At 43.9% G+C, this 27,205-nt stretch overlaps 2 long non-coding RNA genes across 2 annotated transcripts in view; one reads left to right on the top strand and one right to left on the bottom strand.

Annotated features, from left to right (window-relative positions):
• Positions 1-16,988, bottom strand: part of LOC126298545 (uncharacterized) — a 521,034-nt gene extending 504,046 nt beyond the window's left edge. Inside the window, exon 1 of the long non-coding RNA XR_007552620.1 lies at positions 16,923-16,988. This is a non-coding gene — a long non-coding RNA (uncharacterized LOC126298545). The remainder of the gene's footprint in view (positions 1-16,922) is intronic.
• Positions 16,989-23,037: 6,049 nt separating this feature from the next.
• LOC126298522 (uncharacterized) overlaps positions 23,038-27,205 on the top strand; it is a 202,045-nt gene continuing 197,877 nt past the window's right edge. Inside the window, exon 1 of the long non-coding RNA XR_007552617.1 lies at positions 23,038-23,154. This is a non-coding gene — a long non-coding RNA (uncharacterized LOC126298522). The remainder of the gene's footprint in view (positions 23,155-27,205) is intronic.

The raw sequence follows: 27,205 nt of genomic DNA, 5'->3' as shown, positions 1-27,205 counted from the left end.
ATGCGGAGGGCATTTGCGGTGTGGGCGTTTCAGAAGATGGCGGAAGATGGTTGGTTGGTTTGGGGAAGGAGACCAGACAGCGAGGTCATCGGTCTCATCGGATTAGGGAAGGACGGGGAAGGAAGTCGGCCGTGCCCTTTGAAAGGAACCATCCCGGTATTTGCCTGGAGCGATTTAGGGAAATCACGGAAAACCTAAATCAGGATGGCCGGACGCGGGATTGAACCGTCGTCCTCCCGAATGCGAGTCCAGTGTCTAACCACTGCGCCACCTCGCTCGGCGGGCGGAAGATGATGATTGGTTGAGTAACGTGTTGTGGGCCGACGAAGCTCGTTTCACGCTCCGAGGGTCTTTCAACGTCCACAACTGCAGAATTTGGGCTACCGAAATTCCTAGAACTGTCATGGAAACTCTATTTCACGACGAGAAGGTCACGGTATGGGTTGGATTTAACACATCTACCGTTACCGGGCCTTTTTTCTTCGAGGAAATGCGTGATTCTGGTTTCGTAATTGCTACCGTGACGGGTGAGAGGTACGCCGATATGTTACAGAATCGCATCATCGGCAGCCTGGCTGATAAACACCTGCTGGAACGTACGATGTTTATGCAGATGGCGCTCCGCCCGATATTGCTAGACGCGTGAAAGATCTCTTTCGCGCGTCGTTTGGTGATGATCGTGTGCTCAGCCTCCACTTTCGTCATGCTTGGCCTCCCAGGTCCCCAGACCTCAGTCCGTGCGATTGTTGGCTTTGGGGTTACTTGAAGAAGCAAGTGTATCGTGTTCGACCGACATCTCTAGGGATGCTGAAAGACAACATCCGACGCCAATGCCTCACCAAAACTCCGGACATGCTTTACATTGCTGTTCACAACATTATTCCTCGACTACAGCTATTGTTGAGTAATGATGGTGGATATTGCTATTCTGATCGGATGTAGCGCCATCTGTCGGACATTTTTTGAAATTTTGTATTTTTTTGGTTCTAATAAAACCCCATGTCATTCAAAGCATGTGTGTCAATTTGTACCTCCCTATCTACATTATTCCGTGATTTATTCAGTTTACAAATTTATACTGACTTTTTGATCACCCGGTATATTACGAATTAGAAAATTATATGAATTGTCTCTTGAGTTATGGCATACTGACAAATGCAGAACTTACATGTCCAGTGCGGACTTCTATCACTTTTGAGTGTTCTGAGAAAGAATTCAAAGTACTGATGGACCACAGGGGAACAGCTGTTCGTCTGTCCCAAGCACTAAGTTCAATAAACCGGCGGATACCAACTCCTTGCTCCTAAGTATATTGAGGCTGTCATAGAGGCGGAGACTCGTTGCTGACTGACTGCTACTTGTTGTCGTGGCAAAGGCGTGTAGTCTTGGTTGAGCTGGTGGTCTTGCAGAAACCGAGCGACGTCCTAAGTACTGCACGGGTGAATGGGCGTGTCACGTACTACCAGCTGGCACGTGACGCACCAGAGGCAAGTAGAGTCGAGTTTGCCGCACCCTTCTAGTGATGACAGCGACATCACTTGTAGGCGAAGCGAATACCACTTATCGAGGCAGCGGCTGTCGGAGTTGCCCATGAAAACAACCTGTTGTTGTTGTGTCCTCAGCGGATGTTGGTGAGCGGCTCCGAGAGATACGTCACCTTCAGGCTTGCACTTCGGTAACCCGTGGAACTTGCTTGTTATGTTGGTGGAATACATGTCCTTGTCCCAGTACAGTAGTTCGAAACCAACTGTCGTTGGAAATGCCGTGTGGCTAGGGCCTCCAGTCGGGTAGACCGTTCGCCTGGTGGAAGTCTTTCCAGTTGACGCCACTTAGGCGATTTGCGTGTCGATGGGGATGAAATGATAATGATAAGGACAACAGAACACCCAGTCCCTGAGCGGAGAAAATCTCGGACCCAGCCGGGAATCGAACCCGGGCCGTTAGGTACGACATTCCGTCGCGCTGACCACTCAGCTACCAGGGAAGGACACCAACTGTCGTTGACAAGGCGTGACGCTCGTCTTCGGTCCCTGTCAGTTAAAATATGTTTACAACCACTGCTCTTACATCGTGTTATGTATCTCAGCGTGATGCAATATTCCTTGTGGACACGATGGGAAATCGCCGTTGATACATTAGCAGATCTTTCAGATTCAGTAACAGTGCGGTCATAGTCACGTCTGAACATGATATCTCAGTTTTTTTCCATTCTCTCACGACTCAACGTTAGCCCACCTTACTGTGCTGAGTACATTCAACTGTTAGGCAGAGTCCCATCACGTTACTGCCACGACATATGCCTGTAGTGGAAGGTCACAGACTGCCGCCGGCCGTGGTGGCCGTGCGGTTCTAGGCGCTTCAGTCTGGAACCGCGCGACCGCTACGGTCGCAGGTTCGAATCCTGCCTCAGGCATGGATGTGTGTGATGTCCTTAGGTTAGTTAGGTTTAAGTAGTTCTAAGTTCTAGGGGACTGATGACCTCAGAAGTTAAGTCCCGTAGTGCCCAGAGCCATTTGAACCATTTGAACAGCTGCAACATTTACGTAGATTTGGCTCGTCTGGCCATTTGAGTGAGTATGAGCAGTCGTGGAAGATCTTTGTACGTTCAAAACGTCGTACTAGATATTGAAAACTGATCGAAGCTGCTTTCACTTTTTTTTTTTTTTTTTTTTTTTTTTTTTTTTTTTTTTTTTTTTACTATCGCCTCGGTAATGACAATGAGGATTTCGAGCACCGAGGCCCAATATTCCCTGCGATTACCAGTTCCTTACAGTGAGTCTATCTGCCTCTACGTTCTTCAGACTTGTTCTGCCACAGGGCAAAAGTCTGTGTCAACTAACCAAGGTGTCATATTATGTTGCACTATAGCCGTTTACTTTCACCAAATCAGCAAATTTGTCTCTCTTCAAAGGCAGGAAACGAATTTCTGTACTTTATCAATTTGCTGCAGCATTTTCTTATGGCTCCCTAAAGCAGTGTGCACCTGCAAAAATTGATGATTAAATTTTGTGTGCATGGCTGTACTTACAACATATGGTGAGTCCACGGACAGATAGATGGACGACTCCATACTCGCTCATCCTGCGCTCGACTGTCACTCCGATGCTCTGTACGACATCACAGACATCAGACTGTTCCAGTCGCCGTGGCGATTGATTTGCTGTCTCTCCAACCCATCAAGTATCTTTAATTTAATTATTAATGAATTAACAAGATACGAAGGGGCTTCCAAAACCATATTACACGTCACTGCGGCAGCCTAAGTAACTTTTATTAGATGTTGCACTACACCTCAAAGTGACACAAATACTCGACACTATTTTTGCAAATAGTCACCAAGGCTCTGTAAACAACGGTCGAAACGTTCCACCAATCGTTCAGTTCCTCGGCGATAGAACACTGATCCTAGGTCACGGAATCATTCAAGAACCGCTGTGTTAACGTCCTCATAGTTGGAAAATCTCTTTCCTCCAGAAGCTCTTTCATATTGCCGAAAAGATGGGAATCACATGGTGCAAGATCTAGACTGTATGGCGTATGCTTACAAACCTTCCGCCGGAAACGAGGAAGTAAAGGCTGTATTGTGAGCATCGTGTGGGGTGTTGTTTTGACGTTCAGAAGATTGCTTAATTTTTCACGCCTCTTATTCTCTAAGGTTTGTCCACAAGAATCGTATTGCAACTTTGGAGTACTTTTCCGGTTACTCTGTCATTTCATCGCACCCTATGATGCACCTGTTATCGGTATCACACAGATCTGTGTCTTCAGAAAAACCAGAACATATACTTTCCTCTGACAGTGCGCCACCCTTGTTGCGCAACGCTTTTAACGTGGGACGATAGGTGTAACTTGCTTTACATGTGTAACTCACTTTCTGATGTCCGTACGTACTTGAGCTAATTTCTTTGTGCAATTTTTCAAAATGGTCCTCATAAACAAATTGAATATTGCAACCTATACACGAAAATCTGAAGCAAACACGCCACAGATCAGTATAAACATGGGAGTTAATCCCGCCGATACACCACCCTAACAGCACTTAGCGCCATCTTCGTCGGTGAAAACTGCGGAGATCTTTCGAGATCCATGATGGACAATTCCGGTCTAAAAATAATCTGACGGGTCCCTTTAATGTTAAAATTTATGAACATTAGATAAAGGGAAACATAAATTTCCTACTGTCATCGCCAAGACGCAAAAAAGAGTATGGATGAAATCTTGCCCTTCGCAGCAAGTGCTCTTACTTGATGCGTTATCGAGGAACAACCAGCTTTCACAGCTTCACTTCCCCAGAACCCGCCCCTCCCCCCCCCCCCCCCCCCCCATCGCCCCCGCCTTCTAACCTTCGCAGTAGCTTTCCCGTAAATTTCGTTACACTTTATTCCCGGAAGAAGGAATAGCGTGTGTATATAGTTTTTCCACAACATAGAGTCTTTCCGGGACTAATTTTTCGTTCTGAAGTGCGGTGTTCGCTACTTTGAAACTTTTACAAAATAGAAAGGAATACCCTAACCGACAAAGCAACACAGGCAGTATTCACTACAAAATGGTTCAAATGGCTCTGAGCACTATAACCTAAGGACATCACACACTTCCACGCCCGAGGCACGATTCGAACCTGCGACCGTAGCGGTCGCGCGGTGCCAAACTGTTGCGCCTAGAACCGCTCGGCCACGCAGGCCGGCTATTCACTACATACCTTCATACCTCCAGAAGCTGAAACAGGAATACTTTTAAAAGAGTTTTACGTATGTATTCCCTTACTAAACGGTACCCAAATCAGGAGATGTTTCCAGGAGAAAAGTGAGTTATAACCTACGAAAACGTAATTCCAGCGAAACTCAGTAATTCATTGTCCTCTGTGTTCAGGGTCTTGTCTACACCGTTGGCTGCTATATTGTGATGCTTAACACCAGATATAGAAGAACACAAAATATATTAGTAGAAGACCATAAATCGGCAAATAAATCTTCATTTGGCCCTGTGAAACACGAATGTAGCTTCACACTAGCTGCTCTAATGAGTAAACACGTACAAAATCGAATGAGATCTCTGAAGTGCATCGTCTTTTTTCCATTTGCTGTTCATTTTATGAAATTTTATCTGTACTTTACACGATGCTTTCTGAGCAGTAGCAATATTTTCCTCTGCTATAGAAATCTGAGAGCTGTCGAAATTATTATGACCTTTACCTGTAATATTATTAAGCGCAATGCCTTCATTACAGCAAAATGTGATTAAAGTTCTTGTAGCGTCAATACTATTTCTCCTTGGACATAAAATTTCTGCTCAGTATTCAGGAGTAAAACAATATGGTCCTGTATTTCAAATGTGTTAATACGTAAATGTGTAATTCAGCTACTAAATAAAAACGCACAGAATAAAGCTCTTATGTAAATAAGCCACTCTGAAATAGTTAGGTTTATGCCGTACAAAAGGAATGTGCACAAAAGTGCCTTTGTTGGCCTGACGGAAATAGAAAGCCTCGGAAATATTTTATAACGTTACATAAATTCAAAGAGCTCTGTTGTTTCCGTAATATCAGTTTTCATTAAGTACAAAATTCTATAACACGTTTAACCATCAAAACACCCATGAAAATGCTGTTACCACGATATCGACCATACAGAGAAACGACAATCTGTCTTTACTGCTCTCTGTGGGAAAGGGTATTGAGCTATAAGAACCAAGAAGTTTCATACAATACGACAGTGGATCAGTAGTTCAATAGTACACAAAATCACTTCCATGCTACTTTATAAACCTTGAAAGCGGTACGGACTTTTAAGTCCCTCCGCGAAGTAAACGAATAAAGTGTTTAGTTCGCTTGTATACCTGATTCCACACAGGAGTTTGATAACGTTCGTATCTATTTAATTACACACATTATAGGTCCTAGACGAGCTAACTTATCATATCTTGATAATAAACAATTCTTACAACTGATAGTTACATATTTCCTACATCATTTGACCGATTATTATATCGGCATGATGTGGAACGAGTCAGTTTTAAGAGTATGTATACCTCATTAGCGTTAACATTAATCACCACACCATTTTTAGCCCTACTCATGCAGGCGCAGTTAACGTATTCCCAAAAAACGTGTGAGTTGTAAAATTAAAGATGAGGTACTACAGTAAAAGGCTGAATATTAGTTTAGTGGATCGAGAAACTAATGAAAAGGTACCGAACCTAGCTGGGGGAGAAAAGAGATCCGTAGCACAACGTAAATATTAGAAGTAACATATCCAGAGGCAGCAAACAATAGTTACGATGAAGTAAAAACGGCACTCAGGTCTTATTAATAACACTATTTATTGTGCTAAGATAGTGCTGTCATTTCTTTCGAAATGACAGATCCATCAGACGGCTGCCCATGTCCAAAATTACATGTAGCTCATGCTGTGCATGTGATGTTTGCTGAGTTTCATTCTGGCGAAAGTTAACAGTGGAAGATTGCTGTTTTTACTTTACTGTGATAATTAAAAAATATTTTTACAAAGCCACTGCGTCACTATCTCATTTTTCGACGAAACAGCACAGATAATATTCAGTATCATTGAGGAGGAGAGTATACAGTTAAAAACCGATAAGGTTTCCGAGACTTCAGTACAGTAACATCAAATTGTTGTATTGTTCACAGCCACGCAGATATACAATTAAGTGCCAAAGAAACTGGTACAGGCATGCGTATTCAAATACAGAGATATGCAAACAGGCAGAACACGGTGCTGTAGTCGGCGACGCCTGTATACAAGTGTCTGCCACAGTTGTTAGATCGATTACTGCTGCTACAATGGCAGGTTATCAAAATTTCTCTGAGTTTGAATGTGGTGTTATAGTCGGCGCACGAGCGACGGTACACAGCATCTCCAAGGTAGCGATGAAGTGGGAATTTTCCTGTATGACCATTTCACAAGTGTACCGTGAATATCAGGAATCCGATAAAACATCAATCCCCGACATCGCTGAGGCCGGAAAAAGATCCTGCCAAAACGGGACCAACGCTGAGTGAAGAGAATCGTTCAACATGACAGAAGAGAAACTCTTCCGCAAAGTGATGCAGTTTTCAATGCTGGGCCATCAACAAGTATCAGAGAGCGAACTATTCAACGAAGCATCATCGATATGGGCTTTCGGAGCTGAAGGCCCACTCGTGTACCCTTTATGACAGCACGACAAAAAGCTTTATACCTCTCCTGGGCCCGTCAACACCGACATTGAACTGTAGATGACTGGAAACATGTTGCCCGGTCGGACGAGTCTCGTCTCAAATTGTATCGAGCGGATGGACGTGTAAGGGTATGGAGACAATCTCGTGAATCCATGTACCCTGCATGTCAGCAGGGGAATGTTCGAGCTGGTGGAGGCTCTACAATGATGTGGGGCGCTTGCAGTTGGAGCGATAGAGGGCCCCTGATACATCTAGATACGACTCTGACAGGTGAGACGTACACAAGCACCCTGTCTGATCACCTGCATCCGTTCATGTCCATTGTGCATTCCGATGGACTTGGGCAATTCCAACAGGACAATGGGTCATCACACATGACCAAAATTGCTCGAGAAATACTCTTCCGAGTTTTAACATTTTCGCTGGTCACCAAATTCCCCAGACATAAACATTATTGAACATATTTGGGATGCCTTGCAACGTACTGTTCAGAACAAATATCCACACCTTCCTAATCCTACTGGTTTATGGACAGCCCTGCAGGATTCATGGTGTCATTTTCCTCCAGCACTACTTCAAACATTAGTCGAGTCCATGCCACTTCGTGGGCGGCAGTTCTGCGTTCTCGCGGGGACCCTAAATGATATTAGGCAGGTGTAACTGACTCTTTGGCTCTTCAGTGTAAATGGAGTTCCACAAGACAAAGTGTCTCGAAAAGCTGCTGTCAGCCAGCCTTACGACTGATGACTACAACGACAACAACAATATTCACGTTGCAAACACATTAACATTGTGGATAAGAGAGTAGTGCTGATAATGGCGACTCCAACGCACTCTTTTTACATTGTTTGTTCTGAGCCACTTTGTATAAGAGGCCACGTCATTTATGATGTCATCAAGTCCCGCTCTCTTTCCCATCTCTCCAACCAATCACAGTGTCCTATTAAAATGTGGCAGACCTTTCAGAATGTAGTCTCAATAAATAAATAAAATAATTAATTAAAAACATCCAGATACTCCAGTTGTGAGTTGTACTCTACGACACACCCTCCTCTCCAGCCAATCATAGCCTAGTATTAAGGTGATGTGTACAAACTTGTTCGGATATGCAGATTCCATTGCTTTTATGTTTTACCGGTTTTAATATTTAATGTTTTTGCTATACCTTCTTGACAGTAAATTTCGTCTTTCTCTGTTTAAATATTCCACAAGTGTTAATGTCAAAATGCTGTACTTTCTCATCATCAGTAAATTTCATCTCTCTTTCTCTCTCTTTACGTCATATACCATACCACATTATCATTAAATATCATTTCTATCTTTGTCATGGAGCCTGTATTACAGAGAGAGAGTGAAGGAAAAAAATCAAACAAAAAGACACACTAGATATGAAATACAGGGTGATCAAAAAGTCAGTATAAATTTCAAAACTGAATAAACCACGGAATAATGTAGATAGAGAGGTACAAATTGACACACTTGCTTGGAATGACATGGGGTTTTATTAGAACCAAAAAAAATACAAACGTTCAGAAAATGTCCGACAGATGGCGCTTCATCTGATCAGAATAGCAATAATTAGCATAACAAAGTAAGACAAAGCAAAGATGATGTTCTTTACAGGAAATGCTCAATATGTCCACCATCATTCCTCAACAATAGTGTAGTCGAGGAATAATGTTGTGAACAGCACTGTAAAGCATGTCCGGAGTTATGATGAGGCACTGGCGTCGGATGGGTTCTTTCAGCATCCCTAGAGATGTCGGTCGATAACGATACATTTGCGACTTTAGGAAACCCCAAAGCCAATAATCGCATGGACTGAGGTCTGGGGACCCGGAAGGCCAAGCATAACGAAAGTGTCGTCTGAGCACACGATCATCACCAAACGACGCGCGAAAGAGATCTTTCACGCGTCTAGCAATACTTGGTTGTTTTTTTTTTTTTTGGTCTAATAAAACCCTCTGTCATTCCAAGCGTGTGTGTCAATTTTTACCTATCTACCTACGTTATTCCGTGGTTCATTATTTTTCAAATTTATAGTGACTTTTTGATCACCCGGTATATTTACATTTTCACACAAATTTTCAAGTGCGTACTGAAATCATAGTTAATTTGTCAGCACACATTTTCAGTCGGAGCACAGATAAAGTTTTGTTAGGAAAACATCACATTTCTTCCAATTTTCAACAACTTCGTTTATTAGCGTCATCTGGGTAAACTTTTAACTGACAATCACTCCACAACAGCTCGTTTGCGCCTACTACGCACAACAGGTCATCGCTGTCTTATAGAGTGCATTCATCCAAGACATATTTCCCCCACTGCCTTATGGTCTATGGTACGATAAGCTACAACTCTAGATCACCTTTTTTGTTTCTGGAGGGAACGTTAACCAGCGCTCGGTATTTGCAGAATGTTGTTAAAGCCGTTCTTTTGCTTTTCTTCCAACAGAAAGGTGATGTGTTGTTCCGGCAGGATAATGCTCTCACGCACACTTCCCGCGAAACTCAATGTACTCTGCAAGACGTGCAGTACTTTTCTGGCTAGCACGACCTCCGGACTTGTCTCTAATCGAGCACATCTGGGATATGACGGGACGAGAAGAGACTTGTGCGACTAGTCAGCCTATAGCTCTTACAGCACTATGTGAACGGTCTGAGCAGGCATGGCATATCCCATGACAGTATTTGCTATCTGTACGATCAATTGGATGCCAGAGTCAGCGCTTACATTGCCGCCCATAGAGGTTACACCACATGCTAATATGGATGTTTCAGTTTGAGTCGATATCTAGAATCTCAGAACCTCTTGCGCTGTCGATCTGTAAACGTGTATGCACTGCTACAACAATAAACATTGAATAATTTAATGTCTATAGGGAAGACATATTTGCCTATGAGCATTGGTAGGTTTGATAATGTTACCATAATTTTGAAAATCTTGAGTTGTGTATCTCTTTTTAGGGCCACAGAAGTCATTACTATCGCGGCAGACCATTTGCCAGGCTTAGCACAGCAACTCGAGGTGACATGGATTCAACAAGTCGTTGGAAGGCCTAAAGTGTTCCCAGTGCCGGATTTTCTACAGGAACAGACCTCTCGAATGTGTCCCATAAATGTTCGATGGGATTCATGTCGGACGATCTGGGTGGCCAAATCATTCGCTCGAATTGCCAAAATATTCTTCAAACCAATCGCGAACAACTGTGGCCACGTGACATGGCGCATTGTCGTCCATTAACATACACTCCTGGAAATTGAAATAAGAACACCGTGAATTCATTGTCCCAGGAAGGGGAAACTTTATTGACACATTCCTGGGGTCAGATAAATCACATGATCACACTAACAGAACCACAGGCACGTAGACACAGGCAACAGAGCATGCACAATGTCGGCACTACTACAGTGTATATCCCCCTTTCGCAGCAATGCAGGCTGCTATTCTCCCATGGAGACGATCGTAGAGATGCTGGATGTAGTCCTGTGGAACGGCTTACCATGCCATTTCCACCTGGCGCCTCAGTTGGACCAGCGTTCGTGCTGGACGTGCAGACCGCGTGAAACGACGCTTCATCCAGTCCCAAACATGCTCAATGAGGGACAGATCCGGAGATCTTGCTGGCCAGGGTAGTTGACTTACACCTTCTAGAGCACGTTGGGTGGCACGGGATACATGCGGACGTGCATTGTCCTGTTGGAACAGCAAGTTCCCTTGCCGGTCTAGGAATGGTAGAACGATGGGTTCGATGACGGTTTGGATGTACCGTGCACTATTCAGTGTCCCCTCGACGATCACCAGAGGTGTACGGCCAGTGTAGGAGATCGCTCCCCACACCATGATGCCGGGTGTAGACCCTGTGTGCCTCGGTCGTATGCAGTCCTGATTGTGGCGCTCACCTGCACCTGCACCTGCACCTGCACGGCGCCAAACACGCATACGACCATCATTGGCAGAAACGACTCTCATCGCTGAAGACGACACGTCTCCATTCGTCCCTCCATTCACGCCTGTCGCGACACCACTGGAGGCGGGCTGCACGATGTTGGGGCGTGAGCGGAAGACGGCCTAACGGTGTGCGGGACCGTAGCCCAGCTTCATGGAGACGGTTGCGAATGGTCCTCGCCGATACCCCAGGAGCAACAGTGTCCCTAATTTGCTGGGAAGTGGCGGTGCGGTCCCCTACGGCACTGCGTAGGATCCTACGGTCTTGGTGTGCATCCGTGCGTCGCTGCGGTCCGGTCCCAGGTCGACGGGCACGTGCAACTTCCGCCGACCACTGGCGACAGCATCGATGTACTGTGGAGACCTCACGCCCCACGTGTTGAGCAATTCGGCGGTACGTCCACCCGGCCTCCCGCGTGCCCACTATACGCCCTCGCTCAAAGTCCGTCAACTGCACATACGGTTCACGTCCACGCTGTCGCGGCATGCTACCAGTGTTAAAGACTGCGATGGAGCTCCGTATGCCACGGCAAACTGGCTGACACTGACGGCGGCGGTGCACAAGTGCTGCGCAGCTAGCGTCATTCGACGGCCAACACCGCGGTTCCTGGTGTGTCCGCTGTGCCGTGCGTGTGATCATTGCTTGTACAGCCCTCTCGCAGTGTCCGGAACAAGTATGGTGGGTCTGACACACCGGTGTCAATGTGTTCTTTTTTCCATTTCCAGGAGTGTATTATCGTTGTTTGGGAATATTATGTCCATGACTGGCTGCGAATGGTCTCCAAGTAGCCAATCATAACCATTTCCACCAGAGAAACCTGTCCCTTCCACAGCCCACACCATTATGGAGCCACCAAGAATTCACACAGAGCCTTGTTGACAACTTGGTCCACGGTTTCGTGGGATCTGCGCCATACTCCAGCCCCATCAGCTCTTACCAAGTAAAATTGGGACTCATCTGCCCAGGCCACGGTTCTCCAGTCATCCAGGATCCCACTGATATGGTCACGAGCTCAGGAGAAATGCTGAAGGCGATGTCGAGCTGTTGGCAAAGGCACTCATTGCGGTCGTCTGCTGCCATAGACCATTAACGCCATATTTCGCAGCACTGTCCTAATGGATACGTTCGTCGTACGTCCCACATTGATTTCTGCAGTTATTTCACGCAGTGATGCTTGTCCGTTAGCACTGACAACTCTATGCAAACGCCTCCCTGCTCTCGGTCGTTAAGTGAATTCTGTCGGCCATTGCTTTGTCCGTAGTGAGAGATAATGCCAGAAATTTTGTATTCTTGGCATACTCTTGACAATGGGGATCTCGGAAAATTGAATTTACTAACGATTTCCGAAATGTACTCTCCCATGCGACTCCCCGTGTTCAAAGTCTGTTAATTCCCGTTGTGCAGTCATAATCACTTTGTAAACTTTTTCATATTAATCACCTGAGTACAAATGTCCGCCCCGATAGCTGAGTGGCCAGGGTGACGGATTGCCGGGTTCGATTCCTGGTTGGGGCGGAGATTTTTCTCCGCACAAGGACTGGGTGTTCGTGTTGTCTTCCTCATCATTTCATCTCCATCCGGCGTGCAGGTCGCCCAATGTGGCGTCGAGTGTAATAATACCTGCACCAAGGCGGCCGGACCTGCCCGCAAAGGGCCTCCCGGCCAATGACGCCAAGAGCTCATTTCCATTTACCTGAGTACAAATGACAGCTCCGCCAATGCATTGCCCTTTTATGCCTTGTGTAGGCAACACTATCGCCATCTACATAGGCGCATATCACTATTCCATGATTTCGTCACCTCAATGTAGATTATACAGGGTGACAATTATTGAACTATATGAAATAAAATGGTCATAACTTCTGAACGGTTTGCAATAGCATGTTCAAACTGCACGGTTGGCCGGGGAGCATGACGGGAATAAGTATGCGCATGCGCAAGCGCCTAGTTGTTGTCGGCCATTTGCACGTGAAAATGTCACGGTACAGCGTGCCTGAGCGTATTGCGCTTGTGAAGGCCTACTATGCGAGCGATAACAGCCCAACTACGCCTCAAAGGAAGTCTGCGGCCGAGTTCAAGCAGAAGACAACCAATCCAATTGTGCTAACAGTCAAGAATTTGATTCGCAAGTTTGAGAGAACGGGTAGTGTTCGTGATAAAAATATTGGCAATATTGGTCGTCCAAAAAGAGTGAAAACGTCTGAAAACATGGAGAAGACGTGCGCTGTGTTTCACAGCAGCTCCAGGAAATTGATCAGACGAGCTGCACAACAGGTAGGAATCAACCAGGAGACAATGTGACAAATTGTTGTTGAAGACCTGCATCTCTATCCATACAAAATTAAGTCCCAGGGCCACGGAACAGCAACTGTGTTTCGCCAACGTTATTGTCCACAGAATTGACGAACAGGACTTCGATGTGAATATGGTCTGGTTTAGCGACGAAGCCCACTTTCATTTGGTTGGGTTCGTCACTAAGCAAAACGGGGACATTTGAGGGACTGTGAATCTGTATTTCGTGTTCGAGAAGTCTCTTCACCCTCAACGTGTGACTGTGTCGTGTGCAATGTCCAGTCATGGTATAATCTGTGCGATATTCCTTGATTAAACAGTGACTGCCGATCGGTGCGTGAAAGTTTTAGAAGATGATTTCATCTCGATTATCCAAAGTGACCTTGATTTTGACAAAATGTGATTTACGCAAGACGGAGCTCGATCCCATCAAAGCAGGAGAGTGTTTGATGACCTGGAGGAGCGCACTGGGCGTGCATTTTGGCTCTGGAGTACCCAGAGGCCACTGGCATGGACCTCGATTAGCCACCACATTCTCCGGATCTGAACACATGCGACTCCTTTTTGTGGGGCTATATTAAAGGCAAGGTGTGCAGCAGTAACCCCAAAACCATTCAGGAGGTCATCGACAGCATCGATGTACCGACACTTCAGCGGCTCATACAGAATTTCGCTATTCGTCTGTGCCACATCATCGTCAATGATGGCAGGCATATCGAACATGTCATAACCTAAATCCGAATATCTGTAGCAACATTTACTTGTTTAATAAAATGTGTACACGCCGTAGTTTGTAACTAATCTACGTTTCTTTCATGTAGTTCAGTAGTTGTCACCTTAAATAACAAAAAGTGTGAGGTTATCCACATGAGTGCTAAAAGGAACGCGTTAAACTTCGGTTACACGATAAATCAGTCTAATCTAAAAGCCGTAAATTCAACTAAATACCTAGGTATTACAGTTACGATCAATTTAAATTGGAAGGAACACACAGAAAATTTGTGCGTTTTATCGGCAGGACTCTTAGAAAATGTAACAGACCTACTAAGGAGACTGCCTACACTACCCTTGTCTGTCCCATTTTAGGATATTGTTGCGCGGTGTGGGATCCTTACCAGTTAGGACTGACTGAGTACATCGAAAAAGTTCAAAGAAAGGCAGTACGTTTTTTATTAGCGCGAAATACTGGAGAAAGTGTCACAGAAATGATACAGGATTTCGGATGGACATCATTAAAAGAAAGGCGTTTTTCGTTGCGACGGAATCTTCTCAAGAAATTCCAATCTCCAACTTTCTCCTCCGAATGCGAAAATATTTTGTTGACACCGATTTACATAGGGAGAAACGATCACCAAGCTAAAATAAGGGAAATTAGAGCTCGTACGGAAAGATACAGGTGTTCATTCTTCCCACACGCTATACGAGATTAGAATAATAGAGAACTGCGAAGATGGTTCGATGAACCCTCTGCCAGGCACTTAAATGTGATTTGCAGAGTATCCATGTAGATGTAGATGTAGCTGTATAACCTAATCCTTCCTTAGAATCTTAGATGATTTCTCTTATTTTATTACAATAATCATTTCACCCTACCTAGATTTGCGACAGTAAAATGTTTTCACAATTATAGGATCGAAATTTCGTGAAAAAGTGTCGCCGAAACGAAAAATGCCTTTGTTTTAATGATTGCCACCCCAACTTGCTTATGACATTCGTGACACTCTCTCCTCTGTTTCGCAATAATATAAAACGTTCAGCCCTTCTTTGGAATTTTTCGATATCCTACGTCTGTCTCATCTGGTAATGATTCCATACTGCACATCATTACTCTAGCCGGAGACGGACAACTGTAGCGTAGGCAGCCACTTCAGCAGACCTGTGGCATCTGCTAAGTGCTCTGCCAACAAAACCCAGTCTTTGATTTTCCTTCCCCATAACATTATCAACGAGTGCGTGTTGAAAAGTACTGAGTCCAATTTTTTTTTTTTTTACGTTGAAGCTCTTAAAGCTTTTCAAATAAACAAATGTTATTACCATTCTACATCTTTATTCTTAATGCCTCATGTTTGTAGCCCTCTTCCGCTAAGGGGCTGCGAATCGTAGCCTGTAACATGGCGGTGTGTAATGTAAGTATGTCGGTTCTCGAGAAACAAAGTGCTGTAATCGAGATTATAATTCGAAGAGTTCGTCCAGACATGCAGCACCCTCTGTTTCAGCATCACAATGCCAGACCAAACACAAACCCTGCTACATCTTCAACAATCCGACGCCTTGGATTCACTGTCATCTATCATCCTCCATACAGTCCCAGCTTAGTCTCATCCGATTTTCATCTGTTTCTAAAACTTAAAGAACGTCTCGTGGACTTCACTTCGACAGTGATGAAGCTTTGCTAGCAGAGGTGAGATTGTGGGTCCGTCAACGAAGTCAAGCATACTACAGTGACGGCATCAACAAACTGGTCTCTTGATGGGAGAAATGTGTTCATCGCTAGGATGACTAGGTGGAGAAATAAATATGTAGACATAAGGAATAAAGACGTAGAGTATTAATAACGTTTACTTTTACTTAAAAGAATGTGTCTTAGAAATAGTTGGTGGTTTTAGTCACAGTACTGAGTCCAGTTGGTATTCCAGCCAGATACATATGTATAAACCATTAAGCATTAGTCACTACATACATTGCAGCTAGGTACAGTAATATTCTGAATTTAAATTGTATAGCGGGAGCACCAAATGAACTGCCTTTTAATTACAAAATAAAACTACGGTATTAAGCCCCAGAGAATAATTGGTGTTACGCTCTGCAGAGATTTGTCAGATTTGCGAGAAACCTTTCGAGGAAGGCGATGTAAAACGCTGAGTCAATTGCAGTTTCACAGGTGCATACCAAGTCACGGCACATCACAGTTGTAATGTGAACTACAGCCCTCATTGTGCGATACCCACAGCGTTCCACAATGTGAGCGATCACGACCAGTATTTCTATATCCCGAACCTATGTGAAAAAAAGAAAAGAGATAGTGTCGAAGATATTACATCAAATCCATGTCGTGTTTTTGTTCGACCATCGAATATGTGAAAATTACAAATCATTTGTAAAGAGTATTCCAGTAATACACCAAGAAAGGTAGTGCAATATAATTTAAGATTATACCCTTATTGAACTATTTCAGTTTTTTGATTGTACCCTTATTGAACTATTTCAGTTTTTTGACTGAGGCATCAGGGGAGTAATTCTTCTTTCTTCTTGCTTGCAGACATGTAGTTGTTAGCAACAGATTCATATTCAAGTATAACAAAATTGATGATTTTTATATCATTTATCTTGATGTGAACATCCTATAGAGCCGAGCGGTGTTCCATAATCTTTCCATATCTAATTCTGAATGACTCCCTCCTGACAGTGTCAAAATTTTTGTGGTCGAGGACGTACCAGACAATTCAAACATAGAGTATATACTGGAAGTAGATTTTGAATATCTTGATAGTATTCACGACTTACATGCAGATTTACTCCTATGTCTCCTTACCAGAAGGTAAGAAACCAGAGAAATTGTTTTCGACCTGGAATGACAAGAAAAACAACGTCATTTATTATAGAAATTCGACACAATGTTTAGAAAATAAATTGGTTTAAAAAAGTCATCAAACCTTATCGTCTAGGCAAACTCTTTGGATGAATTCATACATAGAGACTGACACACAAAACCGTATCGTGAACGCAGTGGGCTTGAGAAGAATTTATTCAAACTCATGATTAATGCTGTTTTCGGCAAAACTATCCAAAATATATGAAGGATGCTGGACAGTTGACTAGAAACACCTTGAAAAGGTAGATTGCCGGCCTGAGTGGCCGAGCGGATCTAGGCGCTACAGTCTGGAACCAAGCGACAGCTACGGTCGCAGGTTCGAATCCTGCCCCGGGCATGGATGTGAGTGATGTCTTTAGGTTAGTTAGGTTTAAGTAGTTCTAATATACCAAATCAAAACCCCAAATATCTACGTAGATATTAGGAGCGATGTGCGCACGGTGTTGGGTACTTCGTGATTTCCAGCGCGTAACAAATACAGTGTTCCGCAGGTGAATGAAGAAGTGGTTTAACTAACGAGGGACGAACTGGATGGCAAGTTGCGTGCAAAAACGTATGCTTTTGAGATGGAGTCTGAACACACAATGCGCAGACGAAATGGCATTAAAAATCTATCGTGAACAGGCATACTATTGACGATTACAGACACAGCACCTTGGATTCTGGAGTGTAAACCACTCTATAGTTCGTCATTCGGTCTAACGCGCATAACGTTTTGACTATTAAACGACGTCAACTTTATTTATCAACATAGGATGACAAACATCATATCCACTAGTGTGCAAAACTTAAATACGAAAGTGATTTTTGCAAGATGCCTCACTGCCAAATAACATAGCTCGATGAAACTTGAACCATACATAGCTGCCATAGTACGAGGGGCGTTTGAAAAGGCAGTACAAAGTCCAAGAGATGCACCACCGGCGCGTATCGAGGTCATCTTTAGTTAGTAGCATCCTTGGAAAGAACTCACACCAAGTTTCAGCAATATTTGTCTATTTCTTTGTGTTTGGCATTCGTGTGAATCAAGGAAGTAGAGTGATTGTCAGAAAATGGACAAAAAAGATTTTCGTATGGTGATTAAACATTACTTTATGAAAGGTAAAACGCCTAAGTAGACTAAAGAGAAGCTTGATAAACACTATGGTGACTTGGCACCTTCGATTAGAACAGTTTATAAGCGGTTTCAAAATTTTCGGAGTGACCATATGGGCACAAGTGATGCTGAACGTTCTGGGCGCCCTGTGGAGGTTACGATTCCAGAAATCATTGATAAAATCCATGATATGGCGTTGGATGACAGAAGAGTTTAGGTGAGTGAGATTGTTAGTGCTGTGGGCATCTCGAATGATAGGGTACATAATATTTTGCATAAACATTTGGACATGAGAAAGCTATCCGCAAGATAAGTTCCGCGATTGCTCAAGCTTGACCAAAAGCGGAAGCGTGTGAGGTGTCGCAAGGATGGTTTGCACCTGTCCAGGAACAATCCGCAGGGCATTAAGCGTCGCTTCGTCGCTGTGGATGAAACATGGATACATTACTATACTCCTGAGACCAAACAACAATCTAAACAATGGGTCACCAAGGGAGAATCTGCACGAAAAAGGTGAAGGCCATTCCTACTGCCGGAAAGGTTATGGTAACTGTCTTTTGGGATTCGCATGGGATAATCTTCATCGATTATCTGGAAAAGGGTAAAACTATTACAGGTGAATATTATTCATCGTTATTTGGCCATTTGAAAACCGAGCTGCAAGAAAAACGTCGGCGATTGGACCGCAAAAATGTCCTTTTCCATCACGACAATACGCCAGCACACACCTCAGCAGTTGTGGTCGCAAAATTAATGGAAATAGGATTCCAACTCCGTTCACATACCCCCTATTCTCCACACTTGGCTCCCTCGGACCACTATTTGTTCCCCAATTTCAAGAAATAGCTGTCGGGACAAAGATTTTATTCAAACGAGTAGTGGTTGCAGCAGCTAATAGTTATTTTGCTGACTTGGACAAGTCCTGTTATTCGGAAGAGATCAACAAATTAGAACAGCGTTGGACGAAGTGTATAAATCCAAAAGGAGACTATGTCGATAAATAAAAAAAGGTTTACCCCAAACACGTAAGTAGTTTTTATTTTTGCACGGACTTTTCAAACTCCCCTCGTATAACATCGAAGGTAACTGAAATAAACACACAATGAGATGAACAGGAATGACACTTTTGTTGAAAGATAATAATTACACTCAAGTCATCGCGGTTTTTGATGGTCCGTTGGACACTACAAAATGTAAGATGTATGTATGATGTATGATACCACGGACGCACTGTAAGTTTAGCAACGTGCTCCCATTCAGGCCAGAAAGTTGGTAAGTAGTACTAGTGGTACAGCGAATCATTCGTCCACCAGCGAGGTTTACAAACGGTGAAGGTCGTCGGTGACGTGCACGTACTGCGCTACGTCTCCACAACGCATCCCACACATGCTCGACAGAGTTTAAGTCGGGGGAACGGGTAGACCAGGCCATTCGACGAATAACCTTTCGTTCCAAACGCTCGTACCATGTTAGGGCCGAAGGCAACACTGAAAAGACGCACATGGGGAAGGAGTACAGTCACAATAACGTTAACCGTTTGGTATTCCGTGTTCAAAGATCTGTCCCGTTCCTCCGCCCCCCCCCCCCACCCTCCACCCACCACCCCCATCCCCCCCACACACACCATAGCATGTGGACCACCAAAATGATGAAGCCGGATGTAACCTCATATAACGATAAGTAGGAATACATAATGCATTCAGGAACATTGTCGAACATAATCGTTTGGTGTTCCAGGTGTTGTGGTGTGGGGAGGTATAATATTGCATGGGGCCACTGATCTCCCAATGTTTGAGCATGGTATTCTAACCGGTCAGCGTTATTGTAACACTGTACTGCTTCCTCATGTGTGTCCATCCAAGAGTCCATTCGGCCCTGACTCCATTTCTAAGGATGACAATGTGCGACCACATCGAACTGCACAGGTGGAGGAACTTTTGAAACGAGAGGTTGTTCAGTGAATGGACCGCCCTGTCCGTTCCCCCGACTTAAATCCCATCGAGCACCTGTGGGATGCATTGGAGAGATGTACAGCAGCACGTCCACATGAACCAACGGCCATCCACCAGTTGTCACCAACGCCGGTGCACGAATGGTTCGTCATATCATAAGTACTCCTTATCAACCTGCAGGCCAGCATGAGAGCACGTTGCTAAACATGCAGTGCCGCCAGTGGTGATAACACATCGTATTAAGAAGAACCATCTCTCGCCTTTTACAATGTCCAGGAGACCATCACAATTTGCGATGCCTTCAGCGTAATTATCGTCTTTGAAGAAAAGACTCATTACTTTCAGTTACGTTACGTGCTGCACTGTAGCAGCTCTTTCTGTGTACGGTCCAGGTTTCATCGAGCTATGTTACTTGGCAGTGAGGCATCACGCAAAAATTACTTTCATCCGTAAGTTTTTCACACCAGTGTACTTCCCGATAAAGGATATACGAGGGTTGGAACTTAAATAGTGGCAACTATTTATTCACAACCGATACAAAAGAGTTACATGTTTGCACCTGTTACTGTCCTTCAAAATAGTCGCCAGCGTTGTGTAGACCCGTTGCCAGCGATGTGGAAGGTGTAGTATACAGTTAGCAGAGCCTGTTCTGTTGATGCTGCGAATGGGGCGGTCTACTGCCTGTCGAATCTTACGCCTTATCGTGACACTGGATGATACATGGGCCATGTCGTACGAGCCAAAACTGAAACGCCAATCCAACGAATGGCGTTATTATGGGTCGCCGCGAAAGTCGAAAGTGCGTCAGAGCCCCAGTATGGTGAAAGTTACGGTAATTCTCGTGTACGACTGTGATGGTTTTATCCTAACGCATTACGTTATCCACGGCAGACCGTCAATGCACAGTATTACTGTTCGTTTTTGGAGCATCACCTGGACCAGCTTTGCGAAAGTAGCGGCGACACCTTCTCCGCAACCCACCCATCATCTTTCACGACAATGCGCGGGCGCATACAGCGCAAGCTGTGGCTGCTATGTTCGGTCGATGGGACTGGGAAGTACCATCCACCATACTCCCCAGACTTAAGTCCTTGTGACTTTGATTTGATTCCGAACATGAAGAAACCACTTCGTGGAATTCGCTTCAGAACTGCTCCAGAAATTCGACAGGCAGTAGACCGCTGCATTCGCACCATCAGCAGAACAGGCTCTGCTAACGGTATACTACACCTTCCACATCGCTGGTAACGGGTTCTACACAACGCTGGTGACTACTTTGAAGGACAGTAACAGGTGCAAACATGCAACTCTTTTGTATTGGCTGTGAATAAATAGTTTCCACTATTTAATTTCCAACCGTCGTACACTGGCCTGAGGCCATTGCTGCATGAAAACTTATTATTGTAAACAGTGTACACAGCTTACTGGTTTATACACTGAATAATGAAACTTCCTGGCAGCACTACCTACCGGTAGAGCACTTGCCCGCTAAAGGCAAAGGTCCCGAGATCGAATCTCGGTTCAGCACACAGTTTTAATCTGCCAGGAAGTTTCGCATCAGCGAACTCTCCGCTATAGAGTGAAAAATTTCACTCTAGAAAATGAGTAATGTTACTAGTGAAAAAATATTATGGTTAAAAAGGCTTCAAGTAATGGTAAAAATGTAAATAACTGAATGTTGTAAATACCTATAAAAATGTAAATGCATGAAGAACATCTTATTTAAAAGCACTGTATGAAAAAATAATTTTCTCATAATAAGTTTTATATGTTGTGGATTTTTTATATTTGATTTGTGTTTATTTTCAGACAAAACCGGGACTCGTCTCGAAATATGCAACAATAGTCGTCATGCTGACATTCTGTGGTGCTTCAGACGTCGTCGCACCGCCTGTGTCGATACTTGTCTTGCTCGAAATAAACCCATTTCCTGACTCAAAATACGTGACATGACTGTATGACTCTGTACGCTCGAGCTGCCACCGGTCGTGTCGAGCCTTTGCGAATCTGTACAGCTCTGAGTATGGTTCTCCTAAACCCATCGATTCGATATTGCTATGACAGCTATGGGATCCGATCCAACGCCAGCAGCAATTTCGCTAAATGGTAAACTGTAGGCTTGACAGGCAACAATGTTGTCATTTTCAAATTCAGACGCTCTTCTGATAGACATTTGTCCTTCTACTCGAGGCGTTATGCGATCTTCTCACAAACAACCCACGTTCAAAGGCGACTTCGGAAAGAGAAACCCATTGCATTGAATTTCCTTATATGCAGAAAGTAGATTGTGTTACTTAAGGAATTGCAGGTGCCGAATTTAGTAGCTGTGCGCTATGTTCGAAATCTGTCTTTCAACAAGAGAACGCAAGACCGCATATTGTCCGCGCTATTCTGAACTACCTCGATGAAGTGTTGGCGAAAGACTGGCACACCACAAATCGCCAAACCTACGATAGCCGAAGCAGCGTGGGAGGACGTATCGTTATCTGTCATCCAAGCTCAGGTCGACGTGGTACACAGTCAGGTTATAGTCATAGTTACTGCCAGAGGAGTCAGCTGTATGTACTATTCGTAAATTTCACACCCTGCATACCCAGATAACCCACAAATTTTATCACGTGCTCTACTATACTGTATTCGCACAATAAGTAAACTTCTGATATTTGGTAACCTTCGTAGTGATGCAATGTAAATGGCTAGCAGTGTAAACAGCATCGAATTAGCGGCTGAAATCTACGTCGCTCCGAGTGTCTCCTAAAGTTGATTCACAGCTTCCGACAGTTAGCAGGTTTGATTGATTGACTGGCGCGGCTCTGTGAGAGCGTGATCACAAGAGGCAGAGACCAGAGAGCGCAATACTCGGCTGCAGTGACACGCGCGGTGGGCAGACGTCGACCGCCAATAGGGGTGATGCGGATGGGGTGGGGATGGGGGTGGGGGAAGCGACAGGGCGCATGCGCCCCCGAACGGCGTCCCTCCACAGACGCCTGGGAGCCGAGACCCGCTGAGCAGCCGCACTTCGTTGCTGGCAGCGTCCTCGTAAACAACGCCAGTCGCCTAAGGCCAAGCCGACGCCAGCTAGCCCCTCCGACACAGGTGCCGTAAACGCTCTGCACTTTGCGTTCGCTATCTGTCAGCAATGATATCATCCCATACCCAGAAACGCTCGTTAGATTTTCGACGCATATGGCAGTTACGGACCACAGTAAAATACTGTTTCGTTTCTACCTAGGTGATTACTGGATTCTAGGAACACTGTAGATGTTTTCTGTAATATGTCTTAACTATCATTCGCTGGCAGATAGGAACATTGGCGCTATATGCACTGACGTCCTCTTTTCATCAATTTATTTAAAATTCGTCTTTCTTAGACTCATCTCTAATTTTATTCGTAATCTATCATTACCTTAGCATAGTATGTACTTAATGCTCACAACGTTCTGTTCCTTAAAAAAGCTATGTTACATATAGCTGATAGCATAGTTTCGTTGAATTTAAAGCCGCGACGCATGTTATGTATATGGAATTTCATGTTTTTGCAATTTTTTTTCAGTAACTCCGTTTACTTGTTCTCAATAATGCCACTGGATTTTTGTTTGAATCTTTCTTAATTTTTTCTTTAACATTCTTGTGCCAAGTACACATTTACAGAGAACTCTGAATGAACGCAAAGGAACATTCACTTCCTGCTGATGCTATATTTATCTGTGTATCTAACATGATTTCAACAGAAATTACTGTAAATCTAACATATATATGTATATATTTCCTGAGTGTAATATTTCTATCACAACGAGAAGAGTATACGGTCGTTTCTTAAATTGATAGTGCAAAATTTTGCCATTACATAACATACAGGCTTAAACTACTATGGGGACACTGTGTTACAGCTTAATTGTATAGTGACGTCAGTTTCTGCTACCCCTTTTTTTGTGACACGGAACGATTAAACGCTAGAGGCAGCGGCAGAGTGAGATTTTCTGATTTCGACTTTTTCGTAATTTTACACATTCTTCGGTGAAAAAAATTAAATTGTAACAATAGCATAAATCAGACGGTAATGTATTTTGTAAATGTAGTTATCCTGCGCGCCATAGCGAGTTATTCTATAAAGAATACACCAAAGACGGAAGTTATTGCGTTCTTTAGCTTCTGATTAAGGGAAAAATTTTTTTTAGTTATTTCGGCTTATATTTCTTGTGGATGAAAGTCGCGAAGCAGTGAGATCTACGCGGCGGCCGAAAGGCTGCGCAGCTTTAAAATACCACCTGTAGGCATCGGAATTGCGACACGTGGGCGAAGCACAACCTCTTCGACGTCGTCTAGTTAATAGGCATCACCGTAAAGCGCTACCACATTTATACTCTAAAGATTACCATAATATGTAAGGCATATAATAGTTTGTACCACACACACTGTGATGAAAATAATGGTTATATCTCAAATATCCTTCTATACGTTATAAATATTGATATTCCTTTCGCACTTTGCCGGAAAGTCTCAAGCGATTCATAAAATAATGCCCAACGCTCTTCGTATCCGTATAAATGTTCGAGAGGCAGCAACGCCTTTTGAAGTAAATCTATGCTACGATTTGCTTCCAAAATAGTAGCTATGATAAGGCAAATTCTTTGACGTAACAATTTCATATATCTGACGAGAAAGTTTGTATTAAAAATACGCATAAAATTTGGTTTTCCTGTTCTTCTTACGATGGTCTGATTGAGGAATATTTCGAACGTTGATGTCTTTCTCTTTGGGGAATCTGAAAGGCGTAAATTGGTATCCATGCCCATGTCATCAGAATTTCTGGTAACTGCGCTTAAGTTCGTATACAACATGTGATTCGTAAAATATTTACATTGTCAAATCGTTAGATGTTTGTTAAATATAAGCGAGTGAGGTGGCACAAAAGCACCACATGGAATGCGCATTCGAAACGACGGCTGTTCAAATCCCAGTCCAGCCAGTCTGATTTTGGTTTTCCGTGTTTCCCTGAGACTTACGGATCATTTCCCCTCTCACCCTTATTCCATCAGAGCTTCTGCTCTGCGTCTATTAATTTCGTCGTCGACGGGACGTTAAACCTTAATCTTCAACTTTTTTCAGAATTTTCGTTCAGGTGTTCACGAATTTTTGTAATAGAGATTGGTTGTCAGCGCATTTAATGTATGGAGATCATCATCAAGGTATACCAAGAGAAGCAGAAATGGATGTAGAAACGTTTGCGGATAGATGTTACGTCAATACCGCAGAAAGAATTTAGGATACAGTGTATTGTCTGCTAATATTCGAAATAATAATGTTACCAGTTCTCGCAACACTGAAATAATACCGCATGCCTACACTACTCAAAATGATTCGAGGAAAATACACCCAGATGGATTTCGGCATAACTCCTAGAAGATCTGATTGGTGCAGACATTGATATTAATTCATAGCCTCCTAAGGTAAGTACATAATTAAGCAGTTGTGTTCTATTTAGCTAACACATTTTCCCAATCAGAATAGTATAAACGATGGAGTGACGCGTTTTTCAGTTCTCCTGAAGATCAACAGAAAGAAAATTGACAGAGACTCAAATTCTGGGCCTTTGCCTTTCGCTGGCTAGAGCCCTACCAACTGAGCTACCCAAGCACGACTCACGACCTCTCCTCACAGCTGTACTTCCGCCAGTACTCATTTCCTACCTTCAAAACTTCACAGATCTCCTGCGAAATTAGCACTCATGAGAGAAAGGACATTGCGGAGACATGGCTTAGCCTCAGGCAGGAAGAAGTTTCCAGAATGAATTTTACGCAGGAGAGATTCTGTAAAGATGAAAGATTGGAGATTAGGAACTCGCGGAAGTGAAGCTGTGAAGACGGGTCTTGATTCGTGCTTGAGTAACTAAGTCGGTTGCGCACTTGCCCACGAAAGACAAAGGTACCGAGTTCGAGCGTCGGTCCAGCACAAGTTTTAATCTGCCAGGGAGTTTAAACAAAATACCTTTACTGTTACATGCAAACAAAAAATTTAAGCAAGAGTAGGGAGTCTGTTCTAAAGTGGACGTCTTTACACATCTGAGAGAGAGCAGTACTATAAAATGCACTAATGAACCAAAAGAACCACTGCCCACTGTAGTGTTGAATACCACCTGCTGGCGTTGCGAGCACGTGACGCAGTAAAGAAACTTCAGGGTAGTTATAGTTAAACTTCTGCAACTTGAGAGGGCTCCCATGAAAATCGAATGATCGTAGGGCAACGAAACTTTGTGGAAACATTTGTAAAGATATGTGGAAGAAAAATAACCAATAAACGATTGAAATAAACACATTTTAATTTCTACATAGGAGGGTAACATTTGTTAATTTCGTGCCATATTTACGTACCAGGCCACAAACGTTGATTCATGTGACGACCATGTGCATCCACGATAACCTGGAGGGGTACCAGAGATACCATTTCACAACTTTTCACAGTACCTTTCGAACGGTGGACCGTAGAACATATAGCTGTTGTGACACAGCCGGCCGGAGTGGCCGTGCGGTTCTAGGCGTTACAGTCTGGAACCGAGCGCCCGCTACGGTCGCCGGTTCGAATCCTGCCTCGGGCATGGATCTGTGTGATGTCCTTAGGTTTAAGTAGTTCTAAGTTTTAGGTGACTGATGACCTCATTTTGAACCATTTGTTGTGACACAACTCGCGTGGCCCCTCCCGCCGGAGGTTCGAGTCCTCCGTCGGGCATGGGTGTGTGTGTTGTTCTTAGCATAAGTTAGTTTAAGTAGTGTAAGTCTATGAACCGATACCTAAGCAGTTTGGTACCTTAGAAATTCACACACATTTGACAATTGACATAGCTCGTGCACTGCTTGAAGATTGCCCACTGCGTCCAGAATTCTCAGCCATGGTAACAGTAACTTCTTAAACAATTTGCGGCGCAATTCGCCGTAGGCCTCTCCCAGGAGCAATTCCCAAATTGCCAGTTAATTCGAACTTCCGGTTCATATTGGTCAAGCCCGATCCGGCAAAACGGCCTGTCTGTATTCGTTTAATGCGTCGATACTCACGAAGAGCAACAGCACTCTTGCTATTGTTTTGAAGAAACAGCACTACGAGTAGAGCTCTGGTCACCTTGTCCATACCCTTGTTGACTGTCTGCAATTTC

Source organism: Schistocerca gregaria, chromosome X (assembly GCF_023897955.1).
Source record: "Schistocerca gregaria isolate iqSchGreg1 chromosome X, iqSchGreg1.2, whole genome shotgun sequence".
NCBI classification, from domain to species: domain Eukaryota; kingdom Metazoa; phylum Arthropoda; class Insecta; order Orthoptera; family Acrididae; genus Schistocerca; species Schistocerca gregaria.
Note: the sequence above shows the minus strand (reverse complement) of the source record. Positions and strands in the feature narration are given on the sequence as shown.